General features: G+C 44.2%; 1 long non-coding RNA gene across 3 annotated transcripts in view; it reads left to right on the top strand.

Annotated features, from left to right (window-relative positions):
• Positions 1-12,907, top strand: part of LOC106724725 — a 28,613-nt gene that overhangs the window by 13,350 nt on the left and 2,356 nt on the right. For 2 of the 3 annotated variants that reach the window (XR_001360560.1, XR_001360559.1), the window contains 2 exons: positions 2,434-2,520; positions 10,788-10,885. This is a non-coding gene — a long non-coding RNA (uncharacterized LOC106724725). The remainder of the gene's footprint in view (positions 1-2,433; positions 2,521-10,787; positions 10,886-12,907) is intronic. The other variant, XR_001360561.1, reaches the window with a different exon arrangement.

Consider the following 12,907-nt stretch of genomic DNA (forward strand, 5'->3'; position numbering starts at 1 on the left):
GAGAGGAAGGGAGAGGGAGAGATAGAAACATGAATGATGAGAGGGAATCATTGATCAGCTGCCTCCTGTACGCCCCCTACTGGGGACGGAGCCCACAACCCGGGCATGTGCCCTTGACCGGAATCAAACCCGGGACCCTTGAGTCTGCAGGCCGACACTCTATCCACTGAGCCAAACTGGCCAGGGCGCAATCTTGGTTTTAGATCCTTGCTTTCCATTACCTTTAGTACTTCATGCCATTCCCTTCTGCCTGTAGAGTTTCTGATGAGAAATCAGATGACAGCCTTATGGGAGCTCCTTTGTAGGTAACAGTTTGCTTTTCTCTTGCTGCCTTTAAGATTCTCTCTTTTGCCCTAGCTGGTTTGGCTCCGTGGATAAAGCATTGGCCTGAGGACTGAAAGGTTCCAGGTTCAATTCCAGTCAAGGGCACATGCCTGGGTTGCAGGCTCAATCCCCCGTTGGGGGCGTGCAGAAGGCAGCCAATCAATGATTCTCTCATCATTGCTGTTTCTATCTCTCTCCCCCTCTCCCTCTCTGAAATCACTAAAAATATATTTTAAAAAAAATTCTCTCTTTTGTCTTTAAATTTTGGCATTTTAATTATGATATGTCTGGGCGTGGGACTGTTTGGGTTCTTCTTGCTTGGCACTTTGTGCCTCCTGAACTTGTCTGACTTTTTCCTTCATCAGGTCAAGGGAGTTTTCTGCCATTATTTCTTCAAACATGTTCTCTAGCCCTTGCTCCTTTCTTCCCCTTCTAGCACACCTATTATGCAAATATTACATTTCATGTTGTCTCACAGCTCCCTTAAGCTGTCCTCCTGTTTTTTATTTTTATTTTTAGTCTGTAATTTAGTGAATTTTTTTCTACCCTGTTTTCTAATTCACTGATCCAATCCTCAACTTCCCCTAATCTGCTGTGTATTTCTTCCAATGTATTTTTTTAATTAATTAGTTAATTATTATCCTCTCTGAGGATATTTTTGCATTGATTTTTAGAGAGAAGAGTGGAAGGGAGGGGGAGAGAGAGAGAAACATTGATGTAAGAGAAACATCAATTAGTTACCTCCTACACATGTCCCAACCAGGGCTGGGTATTGAGCCTGCAACTGAGGTATGTGCCCTTGACCAAAATCAAACCAGGGACCCTTCAGTCTGCAGACCGATGCTCTATCCACTAAGCCAAACAGGCTAGGGGCCAATGTGTTCTTTTTTAGTGCTATGTCATTCTTTATTTCCGACTGTTCTTTTTTCAAAGTTACTATATCTTTTCTCATGCTGTTGAGCATTTTTACCATCATTAGGCTGAACTGTATAACAGATAAACTTCTTATCTCCATTTCATTTATCTCCTCTTCTGGAGAAATCTCTTGCTCTTTCATTTGGGGGTTGTTTTTTTTGTCTGCCTGTTTTGGTGTGTGTCTTTGTATTAGGTGGATCTGCTATGCCTCTCAATCTCTAGTGCAGGACAGTGTCAGACGCTGTTTCTAATTGGCCATGAGTACCCTCTTTGGGGCTTTCAGCAATACACAGCTTGTGGCTCCCTCTGCTGGGGTTGCATGCCTTTGGAAAGGATCAAGGTGTGCACCAGGATCTGCTTTTTCTAGCCCCCAGCCCAGAATCAGGCAAAGAAAGATGTCCTCTGCAGCGTGAGGGAATGATTCAGCACAGGAAACTGGGGTGGCTGCCCTCTGAGCTCCAAACCCAGAGCCCCCAACCCTGGACTCTCCTCACACAGCTCCAGTTAACTCTGCCCTCCCACTGCTGGAGCCCAAGGTGAGTGGCTGCACAGGAAATTTTGTGTGTTGGCCCTTTAAGAGGGTGCCTGTATTTCTAGCCGTCTCTGGCTGGCAGACAGCAACCCTACTGCTTTTCACAGCCAGTTACTCTGTGTGCACCTTTCTCAGTTCTGGTGCTCTGGGCTCAGGTGCCCAGCTTGGGATTTAGATCCCAGAACTCTCATTGGGGACCCCCACAGCTAAGATATCCCTCTGGACCTTCAGCTGCTGTCTGTGGGAGTCCAGCCACCCCTTTTGCGTCTTCGCACTTCCTACCAGTCTCTATGCGGTCTCCACTTTCCGTCCTTGGTTATCAGAGTTCTCTCCAGCTAGTCTTCAGTTGACTTTTCAGGGTGTTTTTTTTTGTTTGTTTGTTTGTTTTAATCTATTTTAGTTGTAATTCCAGTTTGGCCCTGGGAGAGTCAGTGTAGCTTCCACTTAGTCTGCAGCGATTTTTTAATCTTCCCCAGTTCTATGAATTTTAACTCATTTTTTATGTAGCCACCACCACAATCAGGATACATAAATATTCCATCAGTAGCTCTTTCTGCCTTTTTGAAGAGGAAGCCACACTGACTCTTTGAACACACAATTCTAAAGAGTAAAGGATTTTAATCTTGTCTTATTGATTATTTTTATGTAACCATTTGTTGCAGGATAGAAACAACCCGGGCACTACAGTTCAAGAGCAAAGAGTTAAAGTGAATAAGGGAGAATGTCAGGTAGAGAAACACCTCCCGAAGGTATGAAAAGGAAGCCATTCTGTCTAAAATTAAAAAGATTGACAATACCAAGTGCTGACAAGGGCAACTCTTATACATTGTTGATGAGAATGCAAATGGCACAATCAGGCTGAAAAAAAAACTATTAGGGTTTTTTTTTCATATGATCCAAGAATTCCACTCCCAGGGATTTTCTCATAAGAAAAGAAAACATGTGTCCACATAGATAAGCACTTGTGCATGAATGTTTATAGCAGTTTTATTCATAATCACCCCAAACTGGAAACAACCCAAATGTCCATCATGGTGAGTGGATAAACAGACTGGTTTATCTGTTCGTTGGAATACTACTCAGCAATAAAAAGGAGTGACTACTGACTGATACATGCAACAATGTGGATGAATCATGCAGACATTACCGTGAAGGAAAGAAGACAGGAGGCATACACTATATTTGTCAGGTCCAATCAGGAGCCTGAAACCCACACAGTAGTTTGAAGAGAGAAGGCTAAATACACATTATGCGTTATAGCAGGGGATTGGAGTAAGAGGGATTGGCTACTAAGAAATAAAGAGACTGCTAAAGAATATAGAAACAGCAGATAGGAGGAGCAGTCGCTAACCCTAAGATCTAAGATAGAGAACTCGATGACATCCCAGGGACCCTGATCTCATGGGAAGACCCTTGGCCTTGACTCACTAAAGGGCAAAGGAGTCTCTATGGTGCTGCACTTGTGGAACCTGCTGGAATCCACCCTCTGGAACTTACCAGAAGTCAGTTCTCCAGGGCACTAGAAAAAACAGTTTACAAAGAAGTGTCTCACCAGAGGCACTCGGCTAGGAAACTGCCTGAGGTGGGTGCCTGAGGAAGGTGCTGGCTGCCAGCCACTGGAGAAGCAGGCACACTGTGGGATTGGGCTGGGGAAGCTGCCTGCCCTGGGGAACCGTGTCTGGAAGTTAGAAACAAAGCACTTTCCTCTTGCAACATCTCCCTGGCTCCCTCTACTGGAAAAAGTTAACATTACGTCAGTCTGCAAAGGAAAAAGATTGAAAAGGCCAAACTGCAGTTTAGCAACTTGCAACTGTGAGGCCGTAAGTCGATAACTGGCACACCATCTGATTCCATTTATGTGAAATTCTAGAAAAGAAAATGGAATTTATAGTGACAGAAAGCAGATTGGTAGTTGCCTTGGAGTTGATGGTGAAGGGGCAGTCCTTTTGGAGTGACAAATGCCTGCACCTTGGTTGTGGTGATGGTCACAAGCTTGTATACAGTTATTAAAACTCAAATTTATACACTTCAAAGGTGTGCATTTTACTGGGTGTAAATTATACACCAATAAAGGTAATTTTTTTTAAGGTACCCATTCTGTAAACAGGACTCCAGTGCAAATATATATGGAAAGACATGCACATGTGCACACACAGCAGAAATGCACCCCAAATCCCACCACTAAGTTACCCCAACTTGCACTGGTGAATGTGTCTCCAGGGGTATTGCTGGACATTGCCTTGGTGGCTTGCTCACTTATTCTCCCTCAGGAGTTCAAGTTCAACATGAGTGAACTTGACAGAGTTTAGGTACTGACTTCCCTCTCCCATTTTCCCTGTCCCCATGGTGAATCCATGGAGGGCATCTCACCCTAGGTTACTATTTTGTTGTTGTTGTTCTTAATCCTCACCCAAGGATATTTTTCCATTGACTTTTAGGGAGAGTGGAAGAGAGGGAAAGAGAGAGAGAGAAACATCAATGTGAGAGAAACACATCGATTAGTTGCCTCCTGCACGAGCCCTGACCAGGGCCCGGACTGGGGAGGAACTTGCAACCAAGGCACGTGCCCTTGACCAGAATTGAATCTGCGACCCTTTGGTCCGCAGGCCAACACTATCCACTGAGCTAAACTGGCTAGGGCAGTTCCTAATTATTTTAGATGATCAAATCCTCAAATTAAGAGCTAAAACTTATTCATTGTTTTATTACCATTGGGTTTTACTCCTTGAGTCCTGGGCAGGTTTAGACACATTTGCCCTTCACTGCTCCTATCAACCCTTTGAGGTAGAGCAATAGTTATTCCTGTATTACAGACAAGACTTGGAGGTCAGCAGCATACCTACCTGAGAGACAACCTGTCCAGGAAGAGGCAGAACTGGGACTTGAACCCACATCATCTGCGTCCATAGTGGGAGCTTCTGACACCACCTATCCTGCTGGGGCAGTAACCCAGGTCCTAGAAACCCTCAGATGCTGCCTGCCCTCTGCAGAAGGGTCCTAATAGGCTTTAGAACATTGAATCTTTGCCAGTTGGATCTTTTAACCCCCATGATTTTATTATGAAAATTGTCAAGCATACAGAAAGTTGAAATAATTATACAGTGAACAAACACTCCTAAGGAAGGGGAGACAATGATAATGCCAGTATTTTTTAGCCTAATACATATAACTATTCATAGTAACAGTTTTTTTAGTCTTCCAAATTTATAAAGCAAAATAAAAAGTGAAATGACATTTTAAGTACTAAAGTGTATAAATACCACATCAAGTAAAAACATTGATAAATATCTGAGTTACATATAAGTTATTCTATAACAGCTGATCAAATTAATAAAATACTAAAAAATTAATTGAAATAAAATTGCAAAAATTAATAAAAATCAAGTGAAAGCAGTCCTGTAAAATGAAAGTTTAATGAATTATGAGCCTTGAAAATTAAATTGTATTATTTGATCTTTGTCAAAAGTGTATACTCTGGGAAAAGTATCGTCTAGCTCAGTGGTTCTCAACCTTCCTAATGCCGCAACCCTTTAATACAGTTCCTCACGTTGTGGTGACCCCCAATTTCATTGTTACAAATTCAACATAATTAAAGCATAGTGATTAATCACAAAAACAATATGTAATTATATATGTGTTTTCCGATGGTCTTAGGCGACCCCTGTGAAAGGGTCGTTCGACCCCGAAAGGGGTCGCGACCCACAGGTTGAGAACCGATGAGAGACCAGGTGGAGGTGGAAAAATGTAGTCCCCTACCCCAGGCCTTAGACAAAGGACTGAGTAAGCCTCAGGTGACACAGCCCCAGGCTCTGCCTGAGGGCAACTGCATGCAGCCCTTAGACCAGGGGTGGGCAAACTTTTTGACTTGAGGGCCACAGTGGGTTCTTAAACTGGACCGGAGGGCCGGAACAAAAGCATGGATGGAGTGTTTGTGTGAACTAATATAAATTCAAAGTAAACATCATTACATAAAAGGGTACGGTCTTTTTTTTTTTTAGTTTTATTCATTTCAAACGGGCCGGATCCGGCCCGCGGGCCGTAGTATGCCCACGGCTGCCTTAGAACCTTAGCTGAGCCCAGTCAATCCCCAGAGCCTTAAAAAAAAATGGCTATTGTGAGTATCACCGCCAGCAAAGAAACAAACCATATCGATGGTGTCTTCACTGAGTCTTGGGTTATTTTTGTGCACAATTTTCCAGTCACCATAAAAAGGTCTCTGGCCCTACACAATTTGAGGAACTGCTGAGAAGAGAAATAAGGGAACTCTAAGTAGTTTACACCAGTTTCTTTTTTATTTGATAACTTTGGGGGAGAGGCTTTTGGACATCTTTTGTTCCTTTCCATGGACTATCTCATTATCATTCTTAGTAAACTTTTATAGAAAGTGCACAAATGTACAGTCTGATGAATTTTTATAAATGAACACACACACATAGCCAGCCCCCTAATTGTACCTCTGCCCAGTTTGAAACTTGAATGGTGCCTGAAATGCTCTTTTTTTTTTTTGCTTGCTTTTTGTTAATCCTCACCTGGGGGTATTTTTCCCGTTGATTTTTAGAGAGAGTGGAAGGGAGGGGGAGGGACAGAGAGAAACAATGTGAGAGAGACACATCGATTGGTTGTCTCCCACACATGCCTGGACCAGGGCCAGGGATCGAGCCCTTGACTGGAATCAAACCCAGGACCCTTCAGTCCTCAGGCTGACACTCTATCCACTGACACATGCTACAACCTGGATGGACCTTGAGGACATCATGCTAAAAGAAATAGGCCCCTTACAAAAGAACAATTTGCCGAAGCCGGTTTGGCTCAGTGGATAGAGCGTCGGCCTGCGGACTGAGGGGTCCTCTCTGTAAAAAATCAATAAAATATATTAAAAAAAAAAAAAAACAAACAAAAGAACAATTACTGTATGATTCGTCTTATAGTTAACAGGGGGCAAAAGGGAAGGGGTAATGGGGAGTTACAGTTTCAAAAGATGAAAAGAATTCTGGAGATGGATGATGATGATGGTAGCACACATTGTAAATGAATTTAATACCACTGAACTGTTAAAGATGGTCAAGATGGTAAATTTTATGTTATGTGAACTTTACAAATTTTTTTTTTTAATTTCAGAGAGAGAGGGAGAGAGAAACATCAATGATGAGAATCATTGATCAGCTGCCTCCTGCACGCCCCGCTCTGGGGATCCAGCCTGCAACCCAGGCATGTTCCCTGACTGGGAATCGAACTGTGTGACCTTCTGGTTCAGTGCACAATCACTGAGCCACACCAGCCAGGCTACCACAATTTTTTTAATGGAGGGGGAAAAAGATAGAATTAGCCCCCGTGACTGGTGTGGCTCAGTTGGTTGAGCGTCATCAGTGCACCAAGAGATTGTGGATTCAATTCCTGGGTCAGGGTAAATGCCCAAGTTGGGCTTGATCCCCAGTAGGGGGTGTGCAGGAGTCAGCCAATTGATGTTTATCTCTCATCATCTTCCTCTCTCTAAAATCAATAAAAGCATATTTAAAAACAAGGAAGTTCCATGGAACAGGCAACAAGTAAAAACAATAAAAAAGATTTCTGACTATAACAAAAACAAAAACATGCTATTCTTGAATTACATTTACCAGGCTCTAAGGAGGTTTTGGTTTTGTTTTTCTTGCCCCAAATCACAAAGATGGGAAGTGGATAGAGTCAGGATTTGAACCCAGTTTGGTGCATGTCTACAGTCGGGCACTCTCTGTTTCTTTTCTTTTTTTAAAATATATTTTACTGATTTTTTACAGAGAGGAGGGGAGAGGGATAGAGAGTTAGAAACATCGATGAGAGAGAAACATCAATCAGCTGCCTCCTGCACGCTCCCCACTGGGGAGCTGCCCTTGACCAAGGTACATGCCCTTGACTGGAATCGAACCTGGGACCCCTCAGTCCCCAGGCTGACGCTCTATCCACTGAGCCAAACCAGTTAGGGCCACTCTCTGTTTCTTACTGGGGACTCCTGGCATTGGGGGCAGTCCAGCCCTTTGTGGGAGTACTCGTCCCATGCAGCGCAGGTTACTGTGCATTATTCCAGTGACATTAATTTGTTAATCTTCACTCGAGGACATTTTTTCCATTGATTTTTAGAGAGAGTGGAAGGGAGGGAAGGACGGGGGCAGAGAGAGAGAAACATCAATTGGTTGCCTCCCACACATACCCAACCAGGGCAGGGATCAAACCTGCAACCCGGGCACCTGACCTTGAAGGAGAATCGAACCTGTGACCCTTCGGTGTGCAGGCCGATGCTCTAACCTCTAAGCACCAGCCAGGGCTATTTTTAAGTATGGTGAGTTGACTTGGCTCAGCTAAGCAGTTCTCAGGGGCAGTTGCCATCAGACAGTGATTGGAGCTGGGTCATCTGAAAACTTAGTCCTGTATCTAACACCTGGGATGGGAAGTCAACTATCTGAGACTCCAGACACTTCCCTCTCTTCACATGGTCTCTCCAGTATGGTGACTTCAGGGCAACCAATCGTAAGTGGTGACCCAGGCAGTGGTACGCTGGAGCAGCTCGCACCGGCTCGTGGATTTTAGGCAACTCTTCCTGCCCTCACGGGTCAGGGACTTCACGTTGGCAGTTTGCAGTAAGCCGTGGTCAGTTGTATTTATCCCGCAGAAACCAGCAAACTTACAAACTTAGACTTCTTTTCCCCCTTAGAGAGCCAGTTAACCCTTTGCGGTCGTATTAAATTTGGACATGGGTGTCGTACTGGTCGGAATTAATTTCCATTGAAAGCAGTGATACATAACATGCAAGATTATGAAGGAAAAACAAGATTTATTAATTCTTTTTTGGAACTACGTCACTACTAGTAGAATCACTACAAACGTTATCACTTTCTACGTCAGAGTCAGTATTCAAGGTGCCAAAATAAAACTCTTCATCGTTACTTTCAGATTCGCAGTACCCTTCTTTCGGTAACTTTCTTTTTGCCATTTTGGAGTACTATTTTGAAATATCTTAACAAGCGAGAATGCCTTATTACAGTTAAACGTAATTTGTAAAGCTTTATTTGAAATTCTGCGAAGTATCTCCAAAGCTTGTCGATTTCTTCACTCTCAAAAGGCGACTGACTCGCCACGGTGTTTTGCATGGCGAGTGTGGAACGACCGCGTTTGTTTATATTGAGTTTCGATATCTCCGATTTGTCGGGGCAATGTTTTGGTTCGTGACAAGGTCGCTTAGACACTTAAGAGCTTTCAGAGAAATTATGAACTGATACATGAATGAATAGAGTTAAGATTCGTACGGTTCCTTGCTGTGGTGGCTGAGAGTAGACAAACGACCGCAAAGGGTTAACTATTTAGCAGCACACGGCTGCACTCAAGCCCCCAGGCGCATGTCCTGAGAGTCAGGCAGAGGCAGTATCTTCTGTCAGGATGGCTCAAAAACCCCTTAGCAATGTCATTTCTGTGGTCACCAAGGCCTGCCCAAGTCAAGGGGAGGGGTGTGGACTCCACTTATGACTGGAGAATGGTCAAGTCCAGGAAGAGCATGTTAGGTAGGGTGTGTTGTTATAGCCATTTGGGGAAGATACGGTCTGCCATGGAGTTGTGGGTCTCTGGAAACAATACAGTGGCATCTCCCAGTCACTGTGACAACGAATAAAATAACCTCCCCAGCCCCGAACATGCCCCCAAACACCAGGCAGCAGGCGGTGCTGTGCCTTATGTGCCCCATTTGACCCAGCCAGTGGTTGGCATCAGCCGAATGGATATGGTGGCTCTCAGCAGAGCATCCCAAACAAGAGTTTGTGGACCCAGGCTCATTGGTACGGCACTTGAAGGTCCTGCTCCTGCCCTCCTGTGAGGGGCTGCCCCCAGCTCTGGAACCCTCCGGTTGCTCAGCGATGCACATTCCTAAGGAACACCCAGCGGGGAGCAGCTGCACTCTGGTGAATTTCACATCTGGCAGGCAAGCTGGTGGACTTGCTTGTAAATTGCAGCTAATTCTTAATGCAGCTAAAGACCACCTGGAGCAAAGCACACGCTCACTCAAGCCTGTCCCCACGACTGAGTACTGTAGGGGGTCAAGAGGTGTCAGGCTTCTTGCCATGTCCACAGACCACTTGCCTGAGACAGGCTTACTTCTTAAAAGATCTTAATCATTTTATTTAAAAATTCTGACAGCTGACAGGAATCAAGCACGTACTGGCATTAGGTAACAGAACAAGCATTAGATCATCGCAGCCTCCTACCCCAGGGCAACCTCCAAGGATCGTTTTGGCCATTAAAACAAGATGATGGGACTCAGTGAGATGATCCAGCTTAAATGTCACAGCGGCTTAATAAGGGCCCAATAAATGTCACCAGATGAAAATATCGTCACTAAATGGTTGCTCATCATCTTTTTACGATGTGTAATAACAATCGTAGCTAACATAATTTAGTGCTTAACATTAAATTATCACTTATTTATGAGGCCCCAGTGGTTTTACCTAAGCATTTTACAAATATTACCCCATTCCCCATTTTGTTATCACTACAACCCTAAGAAGTAGGTGCTATTAACATCCCCATTTTCAAAAGAGGAAACTGAGGCACATGGAGATTAAGTGAAGTACCCTTGGTCATGCAACTAACAGGAAGCATAGCTGGGACTCAAACCCAGACACAAGGCTTTTTTATTATTGATTTGAGAGATACAGCGGGAGAGAGGGAGAAACGTTGAATTGTTCCATTTGTTTATGCATTAATTGGATGTGCCTTGATGGGATCGAACCCACAACCTTGGTGTATCAGAATGATGCTCAAACCAACTGAGCTACCTGACCAGTGCCAGGCGCAAGGCCTTTATTATTAGACTGTTCTGTCCCTGATGGGGAAGTGAAATGACTTTCTGACTATGTCTTCAGCTAATCACTAAATTCCTGTTAAATAAAGGTGTTTCACCTCACTGTGCCTCAGTTTCCTCATCTGTGTAGTGGGTTATTAATATGATTCATTCATGCATTTAATATCTCTTTATTGAACATGTATTATGTGTTAGGCACTGGTGTGGACACTGTGGTATGCAGTATGCAAAGGAATCAGCAGTTCTGCCTTCATAGTGACTACAGTATCTACAGAGGGAGACAGACAAGGAAGGTAATTAAGTAAATTATATATACTTAAGTGTGGAGTGTGTTAGAAGGTGATAAGAGCTTGAGAGAAGTATAAAGTAAGGAAAAGGGGAGGGAGAGTAGGTGATGGTCATGAGGCTCTGAAATTATAAATAAGGTGGACAGAAAGGTCTCATGGAGAAATTGCCATTTGAGCACAAACTTGAAATAAGTACAGAGGTGAGCAAATATCCTCTAGATCCATTTAGAGCAGCGGTTCTCAACCTGTGGGTCGCCACCCCTTTGGGGGTCAACAACCCTTTCGCAGGGTTCACCTAAGACCATTGGAAAACACATATATCATTACATATTGTTTTTGTGATTAATCACTATGCTTTAATTATGTTCAATTTGTAACAATGAAAATACATCCTGCATATCAGATATTTACATTACAATTCATAACAGTAGCAAAATTATAGTTATGAAGTAGCAACAAAAATAATTTTATGGTTGAGGGTCACCACAACATGAGGAACTGTATGAAAGGGTCACGGCATTAGGAAGGTTGAGAACCACTGATTTAGAGGAAACAGCCCATGCAAAGACCCTGAGGTGTGAAGGCTGGTATGGCTGAGCAGTGAGTGAGGGCCCGATGAGGGCAGGGCGGGTAGGCAGGCAGATCATATGGAGCCTTGTGGGCCACCGGGGGGACTTTGCCTTTATCTGAGTGAGATGGAGCCACTGGAGGGATCTGAGCATGTATTCTCGCCTGACCTGGCTGCTTGGGGAAAGAAGCAGGGAGAGAGATGGTCCAGGTGAGCAGTGATGAGAATGGATGAAATCTCCAAGGGAGTGAGTGCTAATGGAGAGCAGAGGAGATTCAAGGGCAGAACCTTGACTTTGCAAGATTAGAGGGAGGCTGACAAGGAACCACCAGGCAGATGGGAAGTGGCCCACCAAGTGTAGGGGGAGTAAAGAGTACTATGGGCTCAGCACCCAGGGGGTCATCAGTGACCTTGACATTTTAGGGTGGTGGAGAGTCACAAAGCCTGATTATAGAAGGTTTAAGAGAACAGGAGTAAAAAATATGGAGACAGCAAGTATAGACAATTTTTTTGAGAAGTTTTATTACAAAGAGGAGCAAATAAATGGGACCATAATTGGAAAGGATTGTAGGGTCAAGAGAGGGTTCCTTTTCAGATGAGAGAGATGACACTGTGTGGGCTGACAGGAAGGTCCAGTGCAGAGGGGGAACTGAATGAACATGCAGCAAAAAGGGACACCTAAGATCATGGCCTAGAGTGGGTAGACATACACAAGAGCAGACAATGTGGGCCCAGGGCAGGTAGGTGGTAGGTGGGGCGGTGGGGGCCTATGGAAGTTTGCTTCTCATCACTTTTTATTTCTGCAAAATAAGCAAGGAGAGAGTGAAGATGTGGAAGGAGTGATGGGATAGGAGATGGGGAGAAGGTTTGAAATAGTTATCTATAGGAAGGAAGAGTGAGTGGATAAGAGAAACATAATCTTATTGCCAGGCAGCTTTAGGGGTTTGAGGGTCAAGTTCATAGCTTTGAAGTATGACCAGCCAGTGTAGTTGTGTATTGTTCTTTAGCCACTTTAAACTGTGGATACAGGCACAGGGTAGGTGGAGGGCTAAATTTAAACAGGGTCACGTGTAAGAGGAAGCCAGAGGAGGAAGACTGTATGCAAAGAATGTTTTTTTGCTTGTTTTTTAATATATTTTTATTGATTTCAGAGAGGAAAGGAGAGGGAGAGATAGAAACATCAGTGATGAGAATCATTGACAGGCTGCCTCCTGCATGCCCCCTACTGGGGACCGAGCCCGCAACCCAGGCATGTTCCCTTGACTAGAATCGAACCTGGGCCCGTAAGTCCTCAGGCCGACACTCCTATCCACTGAGCCAAACTGGCCAGGGCTGCAAAGAATCTACACTAATAAAAGACAAACATGCAAATTGACCATACCTTCGCTATGCCTTAAGCCATGCCCACCAGCCAATCAGAGTGACTATATGCAAATTAACCCAACCAAGATGGTGGCCGG

The sequence above is a fragment of the Myotis brandtii genome, unplaced genomic scaffold, assembly GCF_000412655.1.
Source record: "Myotis brandtii unplaced genomic scaffold, ASM41265v1 scaffold947, whole genome shotgun sequence".
Taxonomy (NCBI): Eukaryota; Metazoa; Chordata; class Mammalia; order Chiroptera; family Vespertilionidae; genus Myotis; species Myotis brandtii.